This window comes from Rattus norvegicus, chromosome 8, assembly GCF_036323735.1.
Source record: "Rattus norvegicus strain BN/NHsdMcwi chromosome 8, GRCr8, whole genome shotgun sequence".
NCBI lineage: Eukaryota > Metazoa > Chordata > Mammalia > Rodentia > Muridae > Rattus > Rattus norvegicus.
The window spans coordinates 60,183,221-60,208,175 of NC_086026.1; the positions used below are offsets into that span (position 1 = coordinate 60,183,221).

The following is a 24,955-nucleotide window of genomic DNA, read 5'->3' on the forward strand; positions in this document are numbered from 1 at the left end:
ACGTATGAACAGATTGAAAGCAGAAATATGAAAAATCCCTAAAAGGTTTCAAACTCTCCAATACTTTACCAAAACAGGAAGAACATGACGCCTAAAAGAAAATTTACCAAAAAAGGCAGCATCAACCCAAGTACTATCCAGGGATATATCACACATTAAGCAGAACACATGCTTTCAACAGCCTTTCACGTTTCAAATCAAACACCATCTCATGCAAAAAATTCTTCCTTGCTCTTTAAGTTTGCTTACTGAGACAAGAGTAGGTCTTAGATACTCTAAGATATTTCAAAACCAATACACACAACAAAAACCCTCTCTTATTTTAGCCTCTACTTCCCATCATGATAATGACTAATTTGCCCCTGAATTCCCAGGAGACATCTTGATAACCCTATTCTGTGCATCCCATAAAAAGGGTTGGACTCTGAGTGTCCCATCATTTACCTAGGCTACATGGAGGATACTATTTAAACTAGATTTCCCAAGAAAGAAAAATCTGACTTATAATGAGGCAGAGGAGGGAAAGGGGTGGTGAGGGAACAGGGAGGAAAAGAGAGACTAGGAAAGAGTGGGAAACAGACAAGATACACCATGGCTATTCCTTTCTTCTATCTGTGACTAGCAAGTCCTAAATGCTCAATAAACATTCACAAATTTATTATGAGGCCATTGGAAAACAAAAGAATACTGAAGTTTCGTTTCCTATCTTCAGACTAAACCAAGAAAGTCCTTTTCAAGCTTTACTCTATAGAGGGTAATTTTTTTTTTTTTTTTAAAAAGCGGCACTTCCTTTTTTTTTTTTTTTAAGGTTTATTTATTTATTGTATACATTATAGCTATCTTCAGACACACCAGAAGAGGGCATCAGATCTTATTATAGATGGTTGTAAGCCACCATGTGGTTGCTGGGATTTGAACTCAGGACCTTTGGAAGAGCAGTTGGTGCTCTTAACCACTGAGCCATCTCTCCAGCCCTAGAGGGTAATTTGTATTAGTTGAGATCTAAATGCAGCATAAGCTATGATCTGTAATTCAAGTGTTGCAATTTATTGTCAGTGTGTTGGTGTTGAGAAGTGGGGCCTTAATGAGGTGAATAGATCAAGGCTCCTCTCTTTTGAACAGGATAAAGGCCCCAAGAAAAGAAGCTTCCTGTAATCTTCAGTCTATGACCTTTTCTACCTTTTGCCATTTGAATATTCAGATTAATTCCAACTAGGGTATGAAAGGCAGATCTCTTGAGTAAGCTCAGGACTTCCCAGCCTTCAGATATATGAGAAATAAATTTCTATTCTTCATAAGTTACCTACTCAGATGTTATACCATCACAAAACAGACTAAGACAGACTAGGAGAACACAAATAATGTGTTATTATATTAATAAAGGTTCTGAGATATTAAACCAGAAAATTGAATGGGAACAAGGCAATTCATACCATGATTCATTTTATTTGGAATGTGAAAATTGATAGTAAATATCATATATTATATGTAAATAAAAACACAAAACAAAAATGTGGAGGAAATTTAGCATAATAAGGGAACCAATTTCAGAAACGAACTAAATGGGTCATTCTGCATGATGAATTGCTGTCCCTGCTTCTTCCCACTAACTTCAATGAGGTTCTCTAGAAGGGGTTTATACCATTATTCTTAGAGCCCTAAAGAGGAGTTGAAGTTGTGAATATGTATAGGTAATGGATAACAACCAGCCTGAAGCGACTTAAGAACTAGGCCACTAGTATCCTTATGCTAGGGCCTTATTTGTTATCTGAACAAAACTGTCTTCATATAAGTATGTTTAGGGTATGGAAATGTCTTGGTAAGTTAAGAAATTATATATTCTTATCCCAGCACTTAGGAAGCAGAGATAGGTAGATCCCTGAGTTCAAGGCTAGCCTGGTCTACAGAGGGAGTTCAGGGACAGCTGTGGATACAAAGAGAAAAACTGTCTAGAAAGAGGGGGGTTGGGGGGGGAGAGAGAGAGAGGGAGAGGTTGTATACACTATTAGCAACAGGAAAATACTTAAAATCAATATAAATATGAGACAGATTTGGCCAAGTCTTAGTTCAAATCAATACTTCTTAATGTTAAAGAATCAATTCTCTCAATCACTTAATAAAAAAAGTTGTCATAGCACTCTGCCAGGCACTGAAGACAGAAATACAAGTAGGAAAAACTCTTCGGCTCCAGGAGTTCAGAGAAACAGAACTGTATTATATAGTTATGTACCAGCATGCATAATATGGAGAGGTATATACAGGCTGTGAGGGCATAGAGATGAGAATTCTACCTAGTGTGTATAAAGAGAGGCCTCTCAGACCACTGTTCCTTCAGAGTCTAAAGTTCTAATCATTACACCATAGAATGAATCTTTTCTTGCTGTTCTTTTCAATAATGTCTAAACTACTGCCACTGTTGTTAAGAGCCTACATACAAAGCCAAAATAAAGCCCGCTCTCTACACAGACCATTAGTTAGTACAACTTAAGCAGTTTGGTGCTATAATGCTAGCACTGAGGAGGCTAAAGCTAAAGCTACAGAGTAAGCTTGGAGTGTTTTAGTCTATGTAGTGAGGCTCTGCTGTCTGAAAACCAAGAAACAGTCTGTGAAACTAACTCTCAACTGTCATTGAACTATATTTGAAGGATCCCCTGACAGATGTGATTAATGCATTGTAGAATAATATCTCACGTAGTCTGATTTCTTGATTCCTCTCAAAGGAATGGCTGTATGTATTCTGTAATCAGATTTCATACTCAAATTATCTTCTGAAGTATTTACATCTTCAATGAAAAAGAAAACATGTCCGGACCTTGGGGGTTTCACTTCATGTTTAACAGGCATATTTTTTCTACATGAAGCGTTTACACAATGGTCCTCAACAAGTATGAACTGATGGATTACAGATTCTTAATACGACACAACAGATGGATATGGTTAGTGAAACATGGTGAAGATTGAGGAGGAGAGGCAGCTGATGACAAGCAGAAAACTGTACAATTCTCACTTGCATTTATATGTGGGAAACTAATTAAAAGCTACTTAAGATGCCTGACTTGAAATTGTACAGAAACACTTTAAAAAGTCACTTTTACTCATTGAACCATGTACATTTTAAAAATGTTGTCTTAATTTGAAATGTCATAATTGGATATTTAGATAGAACTTTGAGCAATCAAGGTTTGTTCAGTCATCACACAACTGAGTCCCTGGAAATAAATAAGGCAAGAGGCAGTCTTCAGGGTCTATTCTGATCCAACAATCTAACAGAGGGCACGTGCTACTGGAATAAAGCTTCTGGAGTGTTTAAAGTGCAAAGATTAAACACTTGGTGCAAAAGAGGATCAGGTGACAGTTAGATCTGACGTGTAAATTAATGGTCTGCAGAAAAAAGGAAACCAGCCTAAGGAATTTTTCTGTTTGTAAAACTGACTGACTTGATAGAGCTTCCGAGAGCTTTCTGTCCTCTTCAGATGCAATTATGTTATAATGAACATTGAAACTCACTACAGAAATTCACTGAGGGAGTCACAAGATCATTGTGTTAACAGCAAAAAAATATTTACTAACAGATTTTTATTATAATCATGTTATAACTAAATAATCTCTATTTTTGCTTTTCTCATAGTTTTTACTCAAATTATTCTTAATGATGGATACCATCTTAACATTGATTTTCAAATTTGAAGTCACATACATACAAGTCCCCAAAAATGGCCAGTCAATAAAATGCAATAGAAGAAGAGGACATCAAAGAGGTGTTCACACTATAAAAATGTGGGTTATTCCAAGTGAGGGCAGGCAGACTGAGAAGGGAAAGCGGGGCTCACAAACATAGACTATGATGTTCAGGCTGTCAAAGTCTATCTAGGAAGTACTCTACCCCCGTGGCTAACTCAATAGTTTCAAGGGAGCTAATCGACTATCAAAGATTTGTATGCCTTAAAGACTGACAGACTAGGAGAGGAACAGGAGGGTAGAGTATCCAGTCTCCAAGGCACAGTTTAGTCAAGGAAAGAGATGTAGCTGAAAGCCAGTGCTCCAGCACTACGACACAGAACGAGCATGGTTGTTAGAGCAGGAACAACTAGTCTCACATCCTGTTTGATCTAGCTGGAGCTAACTTCCTTTTGGAAGCCTGACCTAATCTAAAGCCCATCTCCAGAGTCCTCTACAATCTCCATCACAACCAATACTACCCAATAATGCAAATATTATCAGTCTGTGTGAAGCAGACCCACCCAGGATCTTTGTCCTTCTACTTACCTCACTTTCCTTGTCTTTACACATTTAAATTAGATAGCAATAACATAGTATGAGGCTCTCACAGTTTAGTGTCCTTAAGAAACTTTAGGAAGTGACTGAAATGCAGAGCCCTGGATTCTATTATACACTACTGCAATTAATATATATATATATATATGTATATATGTATATATATTAGTTACATTTAAAAATTTTATTATTTATTATATTGCTACTTTTTATCTATGTGAGGATATTAATAACATATCTACCTGAAAGAGGTTTAAATGAGATAGACACACAAACTGATAAGAGTACCCAGCACTCAGCATTCATTCAATAAACGATTACCTACTGTTTTTAGTATTATTAGTGACAATTTAAAAATTACATTTCCTAACCAAGGACATTCTGAATCTGGAGGGTTCTGTTTCTTAAAGAACTAACATTAATCAGATGTCTACTTACATGAATTCATGATACTTTCATTCATAAATATATATACATACATATATATGATCCATATTTTTCATGATAACTTGCTTTCAAATGGCATGGTGTCAAAATGGAACACAAAATGATACTAACATTGCGTCTATCATCAGGACTCTTGGCAAAACTGCCAACTGAGTAATTTGATCTTGGTGCTCTACCAACTTCTGCTATACCATACCCACACCCCATCTCTGAACATATGCTTTCACTGTTCTGATCGAATGCAAAGATGTTAAAAATCAGAAGCAATTTGGTCATAACTTTCCAAAACCATCAATTTCCCACAGGTGCAGAGTATGGAAAAACAAGATTTAAAGTTGCGTACAAACACACATAAAGCTGTTTAAAACCACTACGAATTGTATCACTTTACAAATGTACAGATGGATATACAATTGTATAGACAGGGCCATATTTATTCCTCTTATTTCTGTATGTTTTTGAAGTTACACTTAATGAATCTGATAAAATTTCAAGGAAACCACAAAGTACCCTATACAGTATTTTCAGCCATGTGGTTAGGAAGAACACATATCTGCATAAGAATCTGCTTTGGCTCCTGGGTACAGCTTATACTATATTTGTATAACATTTCTATAAAGTTTCTAGAGTAGAAAAATTACTTCTACCAGGATCATCAACCTTCTAAAAAGTAATCCTGACCAGGTAATATATCTCACACTGGTAAAGCAGGAAAATCCCACGACTCATCATACTAATGCAAACTTAACGAAAATGAAGTACTTGTCACAGTGTGACACTGTGGCACTCAAACAATGGATACCATTATAGGCATGTAGGTATATTAATTATCTTTTTTCTAAAAATCACTAAAATGTGGGGGTTAGGGAGATACTTCTGTCAGTAAAGTATTTGCAATATGTGGTGGTTTGAATGAGAAGTGTCCCCATTCAAAAACAAAAGTGGGCATTGAGAACTTATCCCTAGTTGGTGGTGCTATTTGGGGAGGTTTTAGTAAAGCAGCCTTGCTGGAGAAGTGCTTCAGTGAGGGCACTCTTTTAGATTAAAACCTTCCTGCCATTTCTAGTTCACACTCTCCATGCTTGGGGTTCAAGATGGGAGCGCTCAGCTGTCTGCTGCTGCTGCCTGCTATGCTGTCCCTACCATTATGGGTTTGAAATCTCTGGAACTGTAAGCCCAGATAAGCTCCTTTTTTATAAGTTGCTGTGGTCATATGCTTTATCATAGCATCATAAAAGTGACCATGTAAACAAGAGAACCTTGAGTTCAATCCTTAGAACCCACATAAAAAGCCAGGCAAGTTGGTGCATATTTTATAGTCTCTGTGCTTATGGAGGCAAGGACAGGTGACTTGCTCCCTGGGCCTTGTCTGTTAGATAGGGAACTCCAGGTTCAGTGAGCTCTTTGTCTCCAAAAAAAAAAAAAAAAAAGACTGCTCCTGAGATCTTCACATAAATGCATACAGATATGTACATATAAGAAAATATTGCTACAGGTTGCTATAGTAACAACTCAAATTAAAACCATCTTTATTTAAATTTAATCAGTTAAACATTCTTACACCTGTAAACATTTCACCTAAGTCTAAGTAGCTTGAGGTAACTGAGTAATATAGCTCTACCTTAAATTCTGACATGTTTTTAAAAGACAAAAGAGGCCAAATTAAGGCAGCCAAGATCACTTCATTCTCACATGTACAGAGTTAGGAAATACAACAGTCTCTCTACAGTGAAACTCATGACACTGTTTCAAGAAAAATCCTTCTGGCTGCGACTAGCCATATCAGAGGGCTTTCAGAGTAAGCATGAACATGAATCTCACTGTGATTTTTAGCTCTGTTAACTACTACCTTGATTTGCGGCTTTTAAAACTTTTTTTCATTTACCTTATATAATTTTATGAAATTCAGTTTTCATATTTGAATCATAAATTAACTTGGAAAAATCAAGAAGCAACATATTCATTAAAAATTTACATTCTGAGGTTTTAAGCATTAGACACCTAAACAGGAACAATGAAGTGTTTAAAAATGACTAAGAACAACCAAATGTAGTATACTTAGATATACATGTGCAGCTTTTATTTCCTCGAGACTAATGATTATTGGAAATATTTTATAACTCCACATGACATTCTGTCACCCTTACTTCTGCAATGAATAAGCAGCAAGTATTTAAACACTACTGAGCACTTGTGTTTTTTAGGGGACATGAATTTGAGGGCATGGGCACTGCTGCCATGCCATGCCTGTGGAGTGAGAGGGCAGCTCTGTGGAGCTTGGTCTCCCCTTCTACCTTTACCTGGGCTCCAAGGGTCACACTCGCATCACTTGGCTTGTACAGCAGGACCCTTTACCTGTTGAGCCATCTCACTGACCCAGAAATATACTGACTTTCAGTGAAGAGGTTAAAATTCCCTTCTTTCTAGGGTTTAAAGAACAACCAGCAGAATTTATTACTTGCTGCCAATTACATTTGTGTTTTCCTCTAAAAATCATGTTTTCTTTGACTTTTAAAGAAAGTTTTTTAACAGATGGTTTAGGCAAGTCACAAATTGAAAATTAATTGCTTGTAAAAGATAATTAATTTGCTAAAGCAAAGATCCAAAACTTAATTAAATTAAGAATATTAAGCTATAATTTTAATTCTTTAACATAGATACAACAGGAAGATAAAGGTTATTAATCCAATATTTTATGGGGGGATGACCTATATATTAAGAGTCAAACCATTCAGGACTATTGACAGTGTTGGCAAGATACTGTATTTGTCTATAACTCAGTGTGTTTGCTAGTAAGTTACTACAGTTACTTTCATGCATCTCCTCCTCTCCTAGATTTAGGTAGATGTTCAAGCATTCTATGATTGCTGGGGGGTAACTTAAAATCTCGTGAAAGCACTATTGTGGAGAAATGGCAGTGTTAGCCTCAAGGAAGAAGTTGGAAAAGGAACCAGTGAGCGCCTCCTTCCCTATGCCCACCATCAGCATGCATTGCCACTATCATTTGGGCTCCAAATGAGCACAGTAACAGAAGGACAGACCTACAACTGTACCATGTGCCACCATTTATAAAATGCTCCGACTTACATTATCTTGCACAATCCCTGTGGATGAATAAATGCTCACTCTCTGTTGCATTATCATGACATGAGTATTATTAATCCCAAGTACATAAGCACATAAGTGAACGGAGATAATTACAATGATCCCTCGGTATCTTATTGAGTAACTCCACCACAATAGCATTATAAATGTCTTATATTCAAATCTTTTTACTTGGATATGTTCATCTGTAGACAAGATGTTACCTATGCTAGGGAAAATAATCACCATGTACTTGCAGTAGCAATGCGTCATTTTAGAGCACAATGGTCACCAACCAGTATACAGTGTTTGATTAACAGATCCAAAGTCAGAGTATAGACAGATACACGGAATATGTGCAAGGATCAACAAAACGCTGCACTCACAGATGGAGAGACAAATGCGCAGAAAAAGAATGAAACTATGTGATACTCCCCAACCAGCCTGAAATATAATAGGCTCTTCAACAGTGGGGTTGACAAGCTACATAATGTATCAATTATAAAATATGTGGAGTCTGACAATTTAGCAAAGAGTAAAAAAGTATTCTTTTTTTTTTTTTTTTTAAATTTAGAACACGCTGACTGGGAGGCCATAATTGGAAATCAGACATATATTTTAGCAATAAGGTACAGTTGCTACAGTCTGGACCATTTCCAAAAGAAAAAAAAAACTAGTCTAAAGTATCTCTACTATAGAGCCGTTTCACTTTCCCCAAATAACAGCTTTTTTTCCTAAAAGTAAAAGCCACAAATGCCTATGATGAAGAAATTTAAGTATAGAAATACCCAATGTAAAGTCACAAGCTCCACTACAACCAACCGTATCTCTGATTCCAAACCTTGGCCCATGTTCATAAGAAAAGCTTATATAGAAATAAATAAATATAGTATAATATATTTACTAAATATATATAGTAAATAATATATATATATATTAATTAGTCTAAATTGTAAAGGTCTGTATGCCTTCCACCAAAACAAAATTCTTATATGGAAACTGACCTCCCAATGTGACATATTAGAAAGTGGGCACTTCTGAGAGGTGAATGGGTCATACCAGCACAATTCAAGGATTAGCATCAATATAAAATAGATCCCAGAGAGCTACCTCCCCTTCTACAGTGTGAGCACACAATGAGAAGATGGCCTACTAGGATACTAGCCCTTACCAGACACCGTAGGTACCTTACCTTTGGATTTACCTGCCTCTAGAACTGTGTGAGGAAATGTATTTTCACTATTCATATTACCCAGTCTAAGGCATTTTGTTAAAGTAGCACAAAAGAATTATACACGACTTTAATAAATACTAACATATATTTAAATCACAAATGCCATTAGTTTGTTTTTTAAATTTCCTAACAGTTTATCCTTTAAAATTTAAAAAGTATCCTAAAACCCATCAAGCTCTTTCACATAATTCTGTTCCTATCCACTCATTCATTTATATTTTCTACTTTAAAGTAACAGTAGTGTAGGTAGCCTTAAAGTGCATTAGTTAACAAAGAGGTCTGAGATTAACAAGGCAAATTCTTTATATAGTGTGGAAGCTAAACCTCATGACTATTTGAGTCAGCTTTCCTGTCTTCATTTTCTATAACACTAGGCAACTGTATATTTAAACATATATGTTTGGAAATAAACTAACAGGTGAAGGTACTGAGTTTCGTTATGAGCAAATGTGAGCCAGCCAAGCAGCAGAAACGCTGAGAGCAGTCTCTTAGAAAATGAGAGATGTGCCGCCACTGGTTTTTTGTTTTTTTAGTTCCTTTGGGAAAACAAAGATTTTCTGAATTTGTCTGATACTGTGGCAGACATTAAGTGCACTATCTTAGTCTAATGTAAATAGTTTTCTATTTTTCTCTTCAAAATATTGCCTAATCTCTCAAATCTGTAAGTACTAATTTTAAAAATGAATAACTTTTGAATAGTTTATTGAGAAATAATATATTCAAAGAAAAGACGGCCTGACAAACATGAAACACAGAAGCAGCCGCAGCAATCCCTCAGTTACTGAGGTGCTTTCTCGGGTCATACATTTTGCTGGTGCCCAGGGAACTGAAAGTGAGTGGGACAGATCCTGCTCTGGAGAAGTCATTGTGCAGCAGGAGAAAAACATAAACTTGTTTTATAAGCAGATGACATGAGGACAGAGTGAATGAAGAAAGGCCCCTTTTAACTAGAGGACAGATGAGGCTTTATAAGTGAAATGAAATGTGACTAGAAAATGGGGGGTTTGCTTCGTTAAAAAAAATGGGATTGAGGTAATTCTCTACAGCTGTGAAAATAAATATGTATATTTGGTCTCTGTGCCCAGTTTCTCACACAGGTCTCCTAAAGACTCCTGGAACTCCTCTGTGATAGGTGTATCTTCCTTTCAACCATATAGATTTTATCCTAATGAGGTGACTCTGGTCAGTTTCCAGAGATCTTCAGGATGAGGCCATCTGCCAAAGGTATCAGCTATGATTAAAGAGTTTATATTTATAACTTCATCCCTACCTCTAGGTCTTAAAGAGAAGGAAAGAGAGGTTAGAGATTGAGTTAATCATCAATGGCCAATGACTAAATCTATTGCCTTACATAATAAAACTTCTCTAAAACCCACCACATGACTATGGGCTATGGGGGTTGGTGCACACACACCCAGCAGGAGGTGGTATGTTCAGAACAGGCATATAAGTAATGTACTACCTCCCCTGCTGACCTGACGTTAGACACCTCTTTCATTTGGGTTCATTGATTGTACCCTTTATAACAAACCAGGAAATAAAAGCAAACTGTTCTGCAGTATTCAATGAGACATTCTAACAGATTACAAAACTTGAAGACTTGCAGTCATGTTGGACAGATGTTCCGATGATTAAGTTCTATTTATGACTGTGCTACACATGAAGACAATCATGTGGGTAAGCCCTTTGACTTGTGCAGTCTCACGCTAGCTAACTGTGAGCAGATGAACTGAGGATAGTTAGCTGGTGTTGAAGAACTGACTAATTTGGGGAGGTGAGGTACTAAGTCATCAATTCACTATAAGAAGGGCCGGGAGTAAGAAACCAGCCAGAAGGGTGATTATACAGACAGACAATTATATGGAGAACAATAGAGCATCCAAATTGACTTGAGAAAGAAAAAGAGATTAACATTTAATAAGTGGAAAGCAATGTGGTATTATTTACTCATCCCAGATACCAACCATTGTACAATTGTACAATTGAAAATCTGAGTTTTTTTTTTTCCCGGAGCTGGGGACCGAACCCAGGGCCTTGCGCTTGCTAGGCAAGCACTCTACCACTGAGCTAAATCCCCAACCCCTGAAAATCTGAGATTTTAAAAAGTTAAATAACTTCTGAAGTTACTTATTGTTCAAAGACAAAACTAACAAATGTAGCTTTGCAGATCTTAATTGGGTTTATTTGCAATTCTAGAATTGGTTAGCAGTCTGAATCCAAATAGTTTAGAAAACTCCTGCTCTACCACATGGGAAGGTTATATTTATAGCTAAGAAGAGGAAGTGACCTATAGAAGACAGAGGTGAAGCAGAGAGGCTGAGTAGCTCCAGTTTGGGTCTGTCTATGAGAACACGGTATTAGAGCCCTGCAGCTTCATTGCTTAATTACCCTTAAATACCCTTAATTACCCACCTTTATCACTGACTTCCCCCGCACAAGGCCAAGCAATGACTCTCTCATGAGCTTCACCACACATAGCACCTCTCATGTCGGGTCAGTGACAGTTTTCTAAATTGCTTTTCAGGAGCTTGGAGATTGCTTTTGTGTAATCAAGCCAGGTAAAGAAACTGACCCCTCACCAGGACCTATACATGTGTTTGGTGAGTGATCATTTCACATTGTTGGCCTAAATACACTCACTACTTTGAAATCGGGATAATGACGCTGTTTTCTGAACATGTGTCATGTGAAGGGCCACATAGTTTGATCATTCACCATTAACATTTCACCAATTACTTTATCCCTCTCCAGTCCCTCCAATCACCTTCCCCATATCCTAGAGCATCTTGCTTCTTTGTCACATAAACACTCTTAAATCCTGTGAGAGGAGGCAGATCTGAGACTTTGGTCTTCTGTCTTTTCACATTTGCTTGCCTTGTGAATAAACTCTCTTGTGAAACTTGAGTTGTAAGTTACAGTCTGCTTACACATCTAAGTTGGGTTATAGTTCACTATGAATAGGGAAACTGTTAGGGCAGACTCAAGTCAGATACACAAGGGGTTTTAAATCAAACTTAGCACTTTTCAGTCTGTGGCTGAGTTAGAATAAGAATCCAAGTCTGGGATTCCAAAGCCTATTGTCTTTCACATAATACACAGAGGGAGTGAATAGGAACCAAAACTGTAGGAACACTTGCTCTACACTAAAGATCTTACTTAACTGCTATGCCAATTCAGGACAAGGGAGGAGACACGTTCTATTTATTTCATGAGCCAGGGAGTGAGTGAGTGAGTGAACGGGCAAGTGAGTGTGGTGTGTGTAGGTCACGGGATAACTTGCAGGAATCAGCTCTCTCCTAGTGCCATATGGATTCTGAAGTAGTCAGGCTCCCAAGATTTTTCTTTAAGGAAAAGAAGTAGTAATTCAAGTATGTTTTATATTAAACTGACATCCATACATAAATAGATTGGTAAGGGAAATGATAGAAATAAGAGATTAATTAGATGTTAATAATAAACTGGAGTGAAAGAATAAAGGGTGAAATTGGAGTTATGGCAATGGGAATATAAAACAAATCAAGATGGCAATGAGAAATATCTCACAGGAAAAATCCTGTAAGAATAGACACAGACTAAGGAAGGATGAGTTAAATCCTTAACCTTACAGCATAAGAACCACTCAGATCAAGGAGAGAATTCTGAGTACAGCAGTATGTTTGGAAGAGAAGAGAATGTGCTCAGTGTATAATCTCTTTTCAGTACCATGGCAGACAGAAAGGATCTGAAGGTCAGGGAAATTTCAAGGCTTCAGTTGAAGACTTGAAAATCATTGACTAAAGGGAGTGACGCCTTGGGAGAGGTGCTCACAGGGAGAATGCCTAGAGCTGCTTTCCCAGAGTGAGAATGGTGGGAACTTTGAGAGTCAGACTTAACGGTAGAAAGATAGGCAGAGAATGCATTTCTGAGTGCTCATGCATGTGTGTGTGTGTGTGTGTGTGTGTGTGTGTGTGTGTGTGTGTGTGTGTGTTTTCTAAGTTTCAGGTTGTGCAGTCAAGGTAAAATGAGTGTGAGGGCTTAAATGAAGCAGGCAGATTTGATCCTTCCTTCACTGGTGTTCACAGATACATTACTGTACTGAATCTAACTATCCTGCAGCTATTGTCTCTGCGTGTCAGTCACTGACTGTCCTGATTTCCTAAAGGACTTCCCACATGTTTTCTACAACACTCACCACAGGTATCGTATCAGAGTTGTTTTAAATTCTCCTTTGGCCAGTACTCTCCTCCTCAACTGGCCAGTACTCTCCTCCTCAATGTTTAGCAAAGAAGCCTAATATTTTTCAAATGAAGGGCCAAATAAATGACTCACAATGGGATGAAGAAGCAAAGAAAAAATGTTTTATTATTTAACGTTTTTAATTTGTTAACAATAAAGACAATGTTTGTATCTTTTTAAAAATCCTGATATTTAATAGAAAGTGAATCTATTTAAAAATTAAAAATAATTGAATGCAGATGGGGACAAAAGAAATTACTTTGCTGTTTTGAGATGAAAGACTAGGAACTGGGTAATTTCCTTATATATCAAATACATGAAATGAGAGAAAAATGTATTAATTAGTCAGTTATGTGGAAAAAGTTGATGGGCTAAAACCAGAACACTCCATAACCTACAACAGACCAACTGAACTGAAGAGAAAAACCAGAGGTTAAAATCATTATGGAACTTAAATGATTATACATATGAAAAAAAAATCAGGAATAGCACTGGCAGTGTTTAATATGCAAATGTATTTAGGAACAGAAAGGGCCAAGGCACCACGACAGTAGCATTGGTTGAAGAGCACAAAAGACAGAGCCAAGCACAGCAGTCTGTCTATATCCTAGAGAACACACATGTGCACAGACAGAGGGGGTATATGAGTCTCGCTGGGAGTAACGCATAGAAGATTTCAGAGTAAACCCTAGGCCCAAGGAGGCTGCCTAACTGAGGTAGGAAAGAATGTAACAAGAAATTTCAATGGCAAGGCACAGACTCAAAGGAAGAATGAAAAAAACTAAGAAATGCTAAATTCCACTTCACATAGAAAACAAACTCCACTAATGAGAACACCACCCACATAAACAAAGTTAAAACATAAATGGAGTAGGATTTAAAATAAGAATGCTTGACTTAACATTTATAGCCATGACCTAGACTTATCCTCAGAACAACTAGAAGACTGACCAATGTATACCGCGAATCTTAGCGGAGAGACACTGGAACAGTCACGAGCTCTGGCTCTTCTACAGAGAACTACTGTGGTAGTTTGAATGAAAATAGCTCCACAGGCTCACAGCGAATGGCACTGTTGGGAAGTACAGCATTTTTGGAGGAAGTGTGTCACCAGGGGCAGGCTCTGAGGTCTCAGAAGCTCAAGCCAGGCCTATTGGGTCTCATTCTCTTCCTGCTGTCTGTGGATCCAGATGTAGAACTCTCAGTTCCTTCTCTAACGCTATGCTTGCTTGCATGCTGCCATGCTTCTATCCAAGATGATAATGAACTAAGCCTCTGAACTGTAAGACAGCCCCAATGAAATGTTATCTTTTTATAAGAGTTGTCATGGTCATGATGTCTCTTCACAGCAATGAAACCCAAACTAAAACAACGATCCAGATTCAATTCCTGTATCTACAAATGGCTCATACCATCTATAACTCTGGTCCCAGGAAATCTGATGCCTTCTTCTGGCCTCCCTGACACCATGCATACACATGGTATACACAGACATACACACAAACAAAACACCTATACACAGAAAATAAATTAAAAACCAAAACTACTAGTCTTAGACCCTGGATAAAAGGCAACAAAGGATTCTGATTCATGAAAGGGAAGAAAAAATTTAGTGAGGCCTACAATGACTTTTCTGCTTAGGGTAGACTTTACCAGGACAGGGATGCCATTTTAAACAGAACATGTTCCTACTCTTCATTAGAAGATAGGACCAAGTTCTGAGGAAACTGGTATGCAGAAAACCACTAAGGCCAGAAATCTGCCTGTGGTTCCAGAAGGTCTGTATAAAATACTAAAACACTGGACTAGGATGAAAGTCTGTAAAACTGGCTAAAGAATGACTGTGGTCAGGAACTCATGACACAAGAAACTCCAAAAGTTGTACAAGGTGAAGCTGAAGTAAAGACAATCAGTTGAAGGAAGGTTTAAGAAGTAATTTCATTCCCATATCTCCGTTCTCACGCAACTAGGCATGTATCCTGATTTTTAGCATAGTTCAATTCTAGAGTCTTATTCTCTTGAGACTAAAACAGTGCCTCCACATATACGGACCTCACCCACAAATGGGGAGAAAGAATATTATCTTATTAATCATGGTACAGTGAACACAGGCATGTTGGATCCTGACATGCCCCAGACTTCTTCACTCATGAAAACTGTAGCTGCCAAGGTCCTCTAACTTCTAGACAAAAGACTGGAGGAATCTTACCAAATAGAGAAATACTGGGAATCCCCAACATAAGAATGCAGCCAATCACCTCAATAAAACCTATAGTGCACAAAATCCTACCCACTGGTTCACTTTCCAATCACTGTTACAGTTCCTGGCTTTTAAGTAGAAGGAAACAACTGAACATGTACAATAAATGTAAAAGAACTTGCAATATAAAACACATAGACAAAACCAGATCACAAATAGAACCAACCCGGAGGCAAAAGAGAGACTATCTAGTGAGAAATTTTTCAAAACTTCTCAGAGAATTAAAATAAGACAATATAGAACCATTAGGCAAGAAAAGCTATTTTTAAAAATAACTGAAGAGGGGTAGGCTGGAGAGATGGCTCAATGATTACGAGCACTGACTGCTCTTCCAGAGATTCTGAGTTCAAATCCCAGCAACCACATGGTGGCTCACAACCATCTGTAATGGGATCCAATGCCCTCTTCTGGTCTGTCTGAAGACAGCTACAGTGTGCTCATATACATAAGATAAATAATCTTAAAAGCGAAAAACAAAACAACAACAACAACAACAACAAAAAAAAAAAACAAAGAAAACCAACAGGGAACAAATTAAGCTTTTCAGTTTAAAAGTACAAACAAAGCAACAAAGATTAAAAGATAAAGTTTATGAAAGGCTAAGCAAAAAAGCAGACCAGGAGGCTTGGTGTCTGAGAAAGGATCTGGCTGAAGGAGCAGACTGTTCTGAAAGGAACCATCAATGCACAGGTTAGAGCAATTCACCAGAAACGAAGAAGAGATTTCTAGGTTTAAAGGATCTACTTTCAGTCCCAGTTCCAGTCAGAATGCTCACTCAAAGGCACAGCATTTCAGAACACTGAGGATGAAAAGAATTTGAGCTTAAAGGCAGCAAAACTAATTCACAAGAACCTTCATTAACTCATTGATTCACCAATGCAGCCACAGTACCTAGAACACTGCCTAACCTAGACCATGCCCACAATAAGTAATCTATCACTTGGACTCAATAAGGTAATGGAGGCAATGGAGGCAACATAGGCAATGGAGAATCTGCAAATCAGACTATTCATTAAGAATAAAACAAAGACCTCTTATTTCCAGGAATACAGTATCTTTAGAAATAGTAGCAGACTCTTCTGAGGAAGCAGAAAGAACTTTTGCTGCTGCAGGGATAAAAGGCCCCTAGGTAGACTACTGCCTTTCATTTTGTCCTTAGTAGGAAACCCACCCTTTTCAGCAGACACAACCATCTGGTTCTCTCTTTTTATAGATTCTCCCCCACCCTATTAATACAATCAGATTCAAATTACTTAACACAGTAACTCACTTGACAGAAATCCATCCAAAAGCAATCAGGAAACATGTAAAAACAGGCTGTCAGTGTCTTTGAGTCCTAGAGTCTGGCTGAAATGGCTGTGACCAAGTATAAGGCCAGTGCTTTTCTCAGTCCATTGTTGCTGAGCTAGAGATGCTGGACCTGGGACTAGCTTACCACCCACACACCAAAGGTCAGCCTCTAGCCATAACTAAAGGCAAGCTGCCAGAAATTAGGAAAAGATAGTTGGAAACAAGCTAGGAGCTAGTAGGATAAGGAGATTACCTTTTAGAAACTCATTTATTCAGTTGCAATCTATTAAGCTTATATTTTCAAGCATGTGAAGTTTCAAAACATCTAACTGACGGTCAAATTTAGTCCATTCATCAAATATATGTTCAGAAACGTAATTTCCCGAGATTTACAGGTATCTGTTGTGTTTTATAGAAATAAAGAGAGAGGGAATCTGAGTCATGGCATCAAATACTGTGTTTTATAAAAATGTACAGAGAGAAGAGATATGTTTCGTAGATGGTGTGGTAAGGCTTGGGGGAAGGAGGTGCCTCTGCGGGGCCCATGCTGAGGCATTCCTTCCCCCTGAGGGACCAGCCACAGGCCGTTATAGTACAGAATAGAGATTATTCAGGGCATGGGGAGGGGAGTTGAGGGAGTAGACAGAGAAAGGCAAAGAAAGAGGGAATAGAGGAGTAGAAGCTGGCCATGAGCATGTGGAAAGAGAAGAGGGAGAGGAATGGGGAGGGGGGCAGGAACAAGATGACAGAGCAAGAGGGAGAAGGGAAGGGGGAAGAGAGGGGGGGGAGGGAGAGGGAGAAGGAAGGAGGGAGGGAGAGAGGCAAGCAGCCCCTGAGTCAGGCACACCTGGCTATTGCCAGGTAACTTTGGGGCAGAGCCTAGACTAATGCCAACAATATCAACTTTTCAGTCCTGCAAAACTGACTATAAATTCCTCTAATGCAATGGTCAAGCCATTTCTATTTTTTGGGTTTAGTTGTCATTGTTTGATTTTAAATCTCCAGCTCAGTACCAATTACAGCACTTGGGAAAATCAAACAGCTCAGGTTTTTGCTTGTTGATATGTTAAGGAAGATGGGTACACAAATGTTATGTAGCTTGCCCATGGGTGTTTACATCAGCAGTTAAAGGTGGAACTAGAATTAGAACACAAGACCTTTCTCTGGGCATTTTAAATATTTGCCCAATTTAAATAAAAGCCAGAGGAAAGGCCAGTGACCCCTCAATCAGGATCCACACTGGGGTTTGCAGAGTTCCTAGTTTTTCTGAATGCCAGCTAAATTTACATATAATTCAATTAATTTTGACATCTTTAAAGATCATTGTTTCACACCTCTAATAAAAACTAAAAGGGAACTATCCTAAATTTTCTAAGGATAGTTTAGTCATATCTCAACATTTGCACAACCCTGTAGCTTTTCCACACTGGCATCTATAATAACCCAAATTCGTGAAAATAACATTTACCCACAGATCTATGTGCAGTCAATAAAACTCAAAGATCACATAGGATCAGATAGGATTGGAAAGGAAGATAGGAATGGGCAATTATAACACTAATTTTTTATTTGATACTGAATTCAGTGGGAAGGTACATAAACATTCTAAGTAGAAAAACAACAGAGGAGACTGGTTATGGTTGAGGGATCATTTCAACAGTAATGCTGTAACCTAAGAAGGACTAGTTGAGAGGCAGAGACCCTAACCTGTTGAAGTAACTAAAATGAGAGATGGTGAAGGTTTAAACTAACCCAATGGAGGAAAAACTAGAGATGGAGGTAAATTTAAGTAAGGGTCCCCAGGGACCTCAATTAGGAAGTTTTTAAAAACATAAATTAGAGTCACGGTGACTACGTGACGTGAATACCACCTTCAAGTTTACTAAAAGAAAGCAAACGGGATCACTGATTTAACATTATCTTTAGGCTATTAAGATAGTAATCAAGGCCAAGAAGACTGTCTCTCTGGCTCTCTGAGGAACTGTCTAAAGGTATTCTGATGTAAACAAAGCCCTTTTCAATTATCATAGCTGGCATCTCAGTATGTTACCATTGAAAGGGAAAGACAGGAAATGAATCAATAAACCCCAGGCACAAATTCAGCCTGAAAAGACACAGCATATCAAGGGGCAGAAATCTGAAAACAAAGGCTATGGGTAATTTAATTACCAGGCCGGAATCTGCTGACTGCCGGTTTAATTGTTTGAACAGAACCCAAATTGTCTGCCGAGGCAACCGCTCTATGATTTTTGCACCATTTACTGCACGTGACTACATGGATAAGTAAGAAATAGTTCTAAAGAATGCTGAACTCGTGAATAACTTTCACTAATCACACCTTTAACTGCAAAGGAAAAAAACAACATCTTTTAAAGCAAATTCATTTACTATTGCCTATTATAGGCTCCTGAGAAAATGGTATCTACTAGGTATTTTAAGAACCAGAGAATAAAGCTACTAGTGTTAAATGTACATGTTCTCATTTACCATAATACCCGAAAAGGATATTTTAAGGGAGGTGTAGGGAGTCAGAATAAGGTTAAATATAAGGTGGAACTATCACTAAACACCAAGAAACTGCCTAGGATTCTAGAGGAAACCAGTTTCTCCCCTGATTCAGTTGGTATTTCCTCATTCATGTTTATCTCCCCAAGAGTAAACACTCCTTTCAAAAGCTGAACAAAGAACTGCCTGAGACTACTTAACTGGCAGCGTCTCCTCGCTTCCCTGAGTAAATACGGCCCACAAAGGCCAAAGTAGACACGACACTGCTCACTCACCGCATTTATAAAACGGTTTGTACTGCTAAGCCCTAACCAGTTCTCTAACAATCTGTTACAGAAAAGGTAGACATGGAGCGCAAGAGATGGCCTAGCTGGCGGGAAGACTGCATGCCACGCAACAAGTCCTGTCTGACCCCAAGCACTTAGGGGGTGAAGGCAAAGACCAGAAACTAAGGTGATCTTGAGCTACATATAAGCTCTAAGCTACAAGAGACCTTGTTGCAAAACAAACAAAACAGTGCAGAGACTGAGACAGCTCAGTTAGTCAAGTAGTTTCTGTGCTGGCCTGAGGACCCCCAACATCCACATAACAGGTGGGCATGTTAACACTTGTTGATCTGCAACCTCTGTGCAGAAGGATGACAACAGGCAGGATGCTGGGCACTCAACTGGCCACTGTAGCCCAGAGTGACCTCTAGGTTCAGTAAGAGACTCTGTCTTGAAAAGAAAAACATGGTGGAGAGTAAAATAAGAAGATACCCAATATTAATTTCTGGCCTCCACTTGTGCACAGGTATACACATACATACACCATATACACGAAACTCAAACATAACAATAATAATAAAATACAATAGCAACAAAATAATAATAATGTAGATTAATAATAATGAAACTAGTTTTATAGATACAGTACCAATATGAGTTGTACAGGAGAATAACTTAGAATGCTTTTCTATGAGGAAATCAATGTAGACAGAATCAATTAAGAACAACTTTTGATTAGATAGAACTTCAATTAGTTTGAAAGGAATAAAGTAGTAAAGGAAAGGCAGGATGGAGAAAGCAAGGAAAGGCGGGAAGGCTTGAAAGACATAGATAGCAAAGGGCTTCCAGACCAACATTAACACAAAAATGAAATCTGTATGTTCTATTTTGAGAACCAGTAGAAGCATCAGAAAGGTCTTGTGACAGATAAACGGATCTAGCTATGAGATTTTCATTATACATCAGAGGTGATAAGGGCTTTTATTGTCTCCTGTCTCTAATGGCAAATACTTGCCAAGTTCTATAACCATCCATGGTTGCTGCCTATGGTAGAATCTCACACAGATGATAAGATACAAAGTGTACTTTGGTTTTATTTTTTTGAGACATAAACCTGACTGTCCTGGAACTCACTACATAGACGAGGCTCATCTCAAATTGAGAGATCCACCTGCCTCTGCCTCCTGAGTGCTGGAATTATAAATAGGCGTGTGCCACCATGACTGCTTCAAACTGCACTCTTTGTGTTCAGATTCCTGCCTAGCAGTGTCGGTAAGGTTTATTTATGTGGTATTGTATGCTTACGAAGAACACTCCTTTTGCCTTCAGAACCATCTTCCTTTGCATTACATAATACCACAGAATTCTGGATACATCATCCCATTGGTGGACACTTTGATTGTTCTTCCTTTGGACATTATAAAAAGGGTTGCTATGAACATTCCTGGACAAGTCACTTGTAAGAACACTTGCTCTTTTCCTGGGTAAACACGTAGGAACAGAGCTGCCTCACGACTGGAAAAAAAGCATGCTTACTTTATAAGACATTGTTAGTATTCCTAAGCAGGCACACAAATCACACTTCCACCTGCAGTGTCAAAGTCTCAGTTCTTTCATTCAGTGTTGTCCACCTCTAAATTTAACCATTCTAGTTGATTCAGAATGCTGCCCTCCTGGGGCTTTCAATCAGTATCTCCCTAATAAATACTGTTTAATACCCTTTTTAGTGAAGGATCTTCACTTTAGCTCCAATCTTTGGCCCCCTGTAAGGCTACTCCATTTTATGGTTGCAGTTAAACTCACTTTTGAATTTTGTTATCATATCTTCAATCAATGCCTACTGTCTACATCAAATTAAATTCCCTGACTATCACCTCCAACAACATGTTAAATCTAACTCCTCATTTTCACTTGAAGCCAGACCTACAGATTGCTGTCAACAGTTTCACCACTATTTTTCTCTTGTACTTGCTTTAAATCCTCAGTGAGTCAGTAAGATCTCTTGGGGAGAAGGTGAAGTATAATTACCGGTAGCAATGGCTCTGGGATTGCTTCATTGGCTCATCGAAGGCTAGTCTGTCACTTGACTGTTGTATGACTCTAGAAAATTTCCGAAGGTCTCAGAGCCTTCCTTATCAAGATTTTTCTTTTAAGATTTAAATGATCAGATTAAGTACTTCAGCACCCACCTTAGGAATGCTCAACAAAAATCAATTGTCTTATTTATAGACTTGGAAATATCTCAGACTTAAAATCTTTCTGTGTGATCCTAACATCTACCATCTTACTCAGACCTTCCCTTTGTTTCTTCCATGTAAACACACAGTCTTTTAAACCCCTCTTCTCCCTGCTCATGTCAGACTGCACACCGCTACTGGACTATCTTCCTGAAATATCCATCAACTGCAGGCTGAAGGACGGTCCCTCCAAGAAACAATGCTAATCCCTTATTCTAACATACAAGGTCTTCTACAACTGGTCTGTACAGTACAGTCTTTCTTAGCTTCTTTCTTTCATACTTCTTTTACATACAGGGGAAGCATTCATAAGGCATTCAAAATATTGTACTTAAAAGACCTAGAAGCAGAAATGTAAGAATGGATATAGAAGTGAATGGAAGAAGAGTAGGATACAGAAGTAGAAATGAAGACAGACAGGTAAAAACAGCAAACCTTGGAAAATTAGTTTACTCCTTACACTAGCATATATTTTGCAAAAATTATAATTTGGGAGATAGAAACAAAGGGAAGAAGGGAGAAGAAAACAGAGGATGGGGAAAGGAGAAAAAAGTTGATTGACTAAAGCAGGTGGCTTAGTCTGCAATTTGGTTGTCTGTATTAATGATTATTAATAAGCTATGCAAGGATTAGCTGGGCATAAGAACTCAGTTGATGGAGCTAACCTAGTAACTGGGGGACATGAACGCTATTAACACACTTGTAATATAATAGAGATGCTTCAGGAAGATGGGTCAGCATAACTGAAGTGGGCTGGACTTGGGAAGAAACACGGATGGCAAACATGAGGGCTTCACATACTCAGATGTGAGGTGATGACAGCCTAGACTTGGGTGACAACTGCAGAAACAGAAGATTCAACACTACAGGATCTGCTGATGGACTAAATACAAAAGCGAGAGTGAAAAAAGATGAAATAAAAAGGAACAGTACATTCTCCCAGCACAGAGTAGGACTAAAATCATACTTGTAAAGGTAAATGGTGATCCTAAAGTCTTAAGTCTAACTGATAAACCTAAAATGCTCAAACACATATTCCTATACTGTTCTGATGTGTTCTGCTTTATTACATCTCCAGCTGACTTAACACATTTTTGGCTTAATTCATTTGAAATCTCACACATATTTTTTCACTATTTAATAAATGTTGCTCAAATTGACTATTATCACATATAGAAGCTACATGAAAATTATTCTTTTTCTTAAAACAGTTTCTTCAAAACTAAGTTGTCCCAGTACTTACTGAGTACTAGGACTCTACCTTGCTTTCAAAATTATTCCCTCTCCATACTCACCTCTATTAAAGCAACATAAAAATGAAGACAACTACATGACTCTGTATTTTAGAAAGACACTGATCATGGGTAGTGGTGCATGCTTGAATCCTACCACTGGGAAGGAGGCAGAGTCAGGAAAATTGGTGAATTGCAACTTTGAGACCTATGCTATCCGTGAGGCCTTGCCTCAAACACAGAGGGGGGGAGGGGGGCACAGAAAAACATCTAATTCTGGAGACCTTGTACAACAAACCAGTTAAACAGCTGTATCCTACAGACAGGGAAGAAGAGGGATGAGGAAGCCTAACAAGCAGAGTTCAAACCACCCAGAGAGAGGTACAGGGGATGAAATCAACATTGACATCAAGGATCCTAGCTTAGCACATGATGAAGCTGAGTTTTAAAAAAAGAGAGGAAAAATAGTTTTTTGTGAGAAAAAGACATTGAGTCCTGTCAGGCTACAACCCGCATGAATGACAAAGCCAAAATAAATAAAAATAAATTGTACTAAATGGTCTCTGATTCCTCTAGAGTCTTCCATTCTAAACAGTCAATATTATCCAAGGATTTCATCATATTTTAAAATTAAGTTCTATTACTCATTGGCTTCAGAACTCAAATGAACTGTACCAGAGTGGAAAAGTTAACTAACACTGTCCAACTTCTCTATCTAAAACAGATTCTTCTTTTCAGAACTTAAATTGAACATTTACTCTAGACAGCCAGATAGTTTATATTAAAAATAAACATTTAATGCAAAAGTTCACAAAGTGTGCCTCAACTTGTATACTAGTGAGTGTGATACAAGCCTATTTCAACAATCTCAACAGCAAGAAAACTTGAGATTCTCCCCCTTTTCATAAAGATGATACTTAACATGTAAAGCCATTTCTAGTTTATTAAAACTACAGGTTAAAGCCATAAAAATATAGTTGGGCAGCAGTAGTAGCACATGCCTTTAATCCCGGCACTCAGGAAGCAGAGGCAGGCCAGCCTGGTCTACAAAGTCTCAGGACATCAAGGGCTGTTACACAGTGAAATCCTGTCTTGAGGGGAAAAACGACCATAACAGAAACCAGACAACAAAATCACCCACCCCCCCCAACACACACACAACCCTTTAAAAGTGCACAAAGACCTAAAAAGCCTTCTCTTGACTTCACTAGCCCTTAAAACTATCATCACATTTCTCTCCTTGAAAAAAGTTATCTATTTTGCACTCACTATTTTCTTCTATTTGTTCTTTAAGCACCTTTAGTCTAGCTTTTGGTCCAGATGCTCTTCCAAAATTGCTCTACAAAGTGGTGATGTAAATTTCACTCTTCCCTGTTCTTGGTCTAGCAGCATCACCTGACATAGATACCTGCTCATCTTCCGCAGACTATGTAGCTCATGTGGTTTGAAGCAAACCCTTTTCTCTTCTTTCCTCCTCTGTCTCATCTGTTGCTTTCTCCTCTTTAATTTGAGGGCCTTGGAAACTAGACCTTGGTTGCTTCCATAATTAGACACACTACTTTTGTGGTCTCTACCTGACAAGAAGTCGAATTGATTTTACTTTCAAAATATATACTACAGGGCTAAAGGGAAAATGACTCAGCCAGTAAAGTCCCCACTGTGCAAACATTAGCACCTGAATTTAGATTCTCTGCACCAACATATAAAATAGGTTCAGTAGAGGATCTGAGTTTTAGTCCCCAGGACCCATGTAAAATCCTGGCATGGCAGTATACATCTATAATCCCAATGGTGGATCTCTGGGGCTGGCTGGCCAGGCAATGTAGCCAAAACAGCGAGTACCAGGTTCTGTAAGACCATGCCTCAAACTTAAAATGGTGTAGAGTGAAGACACTTAATGTCAATCTGTA

At 38.2% G+C, this 24,955-nt stretch overlaps 1 protein-coding gene across 7 annotated transcripts in view; it reads right to left on the reverse strand.

Moving 5' to 3' along the window:
• Sik2 (salt-inducible kinase 2) overlaps nucleotides 1-24,955 on the reverse strand; it is a 99,795-nt gene that overhangs the window by 61,308 nt on the left and 13,532 nt on the right. The gene's annotated exons all lie outside the window — the stretch shown is intronic.